Below are 3,695 nucleotides of genomic sequence, written 5' to 3' on the forward strand. Positions count from 1 at the left end.
TTCCTTGCTTGCGCGTGGGAGATTGAGTGCGTTCGCTCTCCGTGATAGCGCGCGTCCCCGCACGCTTCCGCTCGGGCATACGGCGCGCGGCGAAGATCTTATCTATAGGGAACCTCACGGCGACGCCGACGGCAGAAATCCGGTTGAAGTGTCCATATAATCGCAATAAAAAAAAACTCGCATTGGCCGTATGCTGTACGTGCGAGTGAAAGCGCGCGAGGGGCGCACGCTTTCACGGGGAGTGAACGCACGGCGGAGAGCAAACGCGACTTCTTCCGTCGCGCGAAAGGCCGTGGGGGGACAGGAGGGAGGGAGGCGAAGCGACGTTTAGCTGCGGCACCAAATGCGTATCTTGCGACCGGGCGCAAGGGGAGCTGGCGACTCGATCACAGTCTGAGAAGATTTAACATAAAAGGCACGCGCTACCGGTGTTTTGTTTCATGACATTTGTTTATGGCCTGTCATTCTCAAAATTCTGATGGATGGATGGAAAAACTTTATTAAGCGAGCGAGTTTGGACCCTTCAAGGGCCCAGGGCCACCGCACAGCCCTCACATTACGCGCATGTGTCCAGGCCACGTAGGGCCATAGCACTGGCACCCCGGTTCACGCAGCGAAGTTGGGTCATAGAGTAACATACGGATTGTATGTTACTGTCCCTGCGGGAGAGGATCGGCAGGGCAGCTGAAGAGGATGTGGTCTAAGGTGGCGTGCGACTCTCCACAGAGAGTGCACTCTGGCGAAACGGGGCGGAAGTGGGATAGGAGCTGAGGTTGTGGGTTGTTAGTGTCTCACAGGAGACCGACCACCGCGGGTTCGAGCTTAGCGGAGAATAAACGGAAACCGTTTATTGAATCCGTCGGTACCAGCACTGCACAAACGCCCGCGCGGCAGGGAACCAAAGGGGTCCTGCACCAGGGCGAAAATACAGAAACGGGCGTCTATAGCACGTCGCTGCGAGAGCACAGGCTCAATCTGGGACACGCCGCTAGTCCCGGCGGCCATGCTACTTGCTCTGGCGATAACCAATGGGTCAACTCGCGAGAGCTCGGGCAATCTCCTTCGGCTTGGGCTTTCGGCAAGTGCGGCTCGGCGTGGTACGACCTCACGCGAGCACTAGACGCTCGTCTGCTTAGCGTCAGGAAAGGATCAGCACAAAGTACGCGCTCCCCGCACGGGCAAAGGTACCGTGCGCGATCTCCAGTCCTAGTCACAAAGGTGTCGGCGGACGAGATGAAAACATGTACTACGTGCCCTGCGTCGGTCCCGGAGATAAGAGAGCCACGCTCAATAACGTACTAGCAGCCGACGCGGCCGCGTAGTGACGTCAGCGCCCCGCCCTCACCGCAAACCACGTTAAACAAACGTTGCCTAAAACCACTTGAAGTCCCCATATAAGAAAAGTACCGCCATCCAAATTTGATCAACGCCGCTTCGCTCTCTCCTGTACATCCGATTGGACGATAATAGCGCGCGCTTTGACTTCTTTATATATATATATATTTTTTTTTTTCCCGCCTCAGAGCCATGTTGAATGTACTTCTGCGCAGCCGCAGTCTCCGGCGGCGGCGCGCGCCCGGCCTGAAAGTTTCAACGTGAAGCCCGCGCAATGGCGCCTCCCTCAATCCCCACATCCTCCTCTCCTTAAATGCCCCCCTACCAGCCTGGCGAAACAGCTAGTAGGGGCTTATGCACCAAATACAATTGAGTCTTTCATGCACAAGCTAAATGTCAACGTCAGCGCAGCAAGTTCTCTTAACACCGCGTTCCGACATACAAAAACACTTTCATGCACTATAATAGTAATAATAAAAAAACTAATGGTGAAACCTGTTACTGCGGGGGAAAAAAAACTATTGCTCTTTGTCTCAAAAGGGAGGGAAAAAAAGAAACGGCAAGAAAAAAAAAAAACTAGGTCGAGTACGACGGAGAAGGACGGAGGCTTTTATGTACGTCTTTTTCTACAAGTCTCCACGTGGGCGGCCTCGTGGGCGGATGCGCCCGCTTTTTTCTTAGGCCCGGGCGGTCCAGCCATGAGTGCCGCGAAGTCCGGGCTCTCCAGCAACCGTTGGTGGCACAGGGCCGCGAGGTCCGCGTCCGGTAATGGCGACGGCTGGCGCTTCTTCGTGGCGCCAACCCCACGAGCCTTTTCCGCGGCCTCCCTCGTGCGCGCCACGTGCAAGGTCCCGGTGACGTGACTTCGGTAGTACACCGTGGCGCGGCACAAAGCACAAAACGCCACGTCGGCCGGCGCAGGCATTTGTGCCCCCCCGAGCCGCACGATCTATCTCGGCAATCGTGCGGCCGGGGAACGGTCAGGGCATCCGGTCTAGCGGCAGCTCCCGGCAGACGCGTCGCTGTGCCTTCCAGGGCGCCTCGGTCGCGAAGCATCGCGGGGGGGGCTCCTGTTCTGCCTGGCTCGTCCACGTTGTCATGGTCCGGTGCGTGACCCCTGGTCGCGGCCGTGGGGTAGCCGAGGGTGGAGTCGGTCGTACGGACATTCCGGGTCGGCCCTTGTCTTGCCGGCTCAGCGCTCCACGTGGCTCTCCTCGGGCGGCCACGTTCTCTAGAGCGGTAGACTGGTGATAGCTGACTGTGCTCCGTCGAAGTATCGCCGTCGTGTGAGGACGCACGTAGCACAAAGTACGCGCTCCCCGCATGGGCAAAGGCACCGTGCGCGAGCTCAAGTCCTAGTCACAAAGGTGTCGGCGGACGTGAGGAAAGCATGTATGTACGTACTAGATACCACGGTGTAAGAATAAGCACGTGGTACATACGTACCTTGCGCCGGTCTCGGAGATAAGAGAGCCACGCTCAGTAACTAGCAGCCGAGGCGGCCGCGTAGTGACGTCAGCGCCCCGCCCTCACCGCAAACCACCTACAGTCAAAACCACCTAGGGTTCCTCGATGCGCGCGCCGCGCGCATCGAGGAACCCTAAAACCACCGCGTGCGGAGCGCCACCGCTGGAACCGGTTGGGAGCGGGCGGGCATAGGCGAGGGACGGCAGAACAGGTGAAGCCCGCGCAATGGCGCCGGCGCCTCCCTCAATCCCCACGAGCAGTAGGAAGAGTTCGGGTCTGGAGTCCCCTGATCCAGAGGATTTGTTGGCAGTGGGATAGTTGGGGGTAGGGAGGGGGCAGAGTCGACGGGAAAGGCGTGCTTGTGGGCTAATTTCGGAGAACGTGTGTGCCCGCTCCCTTGAGAAATTAATCCCGGCTGGGGTCGTCATTTGCCCGGCTAACAAGTACTCGGGCTATGTTATCGGCGGCCTCATTTCCGGGATTGCCAGAGTGAGCCGGCACCCAAACGAGCACAATACGTCTATCAGAATTTTGGACGCACATTCTCAATATTTTACACGCTGGGGGATGGACGCGTCCGCGGGCAAAGTTAAGAATGACTGCTCTAGAGTCGCTAACTATGTAAGCCACATTGGTTTGAGCGATTGCTAAGGCAATAGCAGCCTCCTCTGAGGAGCTGTATAAATTTGGACATGTAGCAGCACCAGCAACGCGCAGAACTGTTGGTCGACTGCGGCGGCGTTTTGCCCGCGTTCGCACCGAACGCGCGCGGCGTTGTTGACGTGTTTATGAAGAACGTGCCAACCTTTGCCGTACACCCTATGGCGGTGTACCGCACCAACCATAAGCCATGGTCCCTGTGGTCACTGAATAAATGAAAACCACCGGATCAT

Source organism: Dermacentor silvarum, chromosome 5 (assembly GCF_013339745.2).
Source record: "Dermacentor silvarum isolate Dsil-2018 chromosome 5, BIME_Dsil_1.4, whole genome shotgun sequence".
NCBI lineage: Eukaryota > Metazoa > Arthropoda > Arachnida > Ixodida > Ixodidae > Dermacentor > Dermacentor silvarum.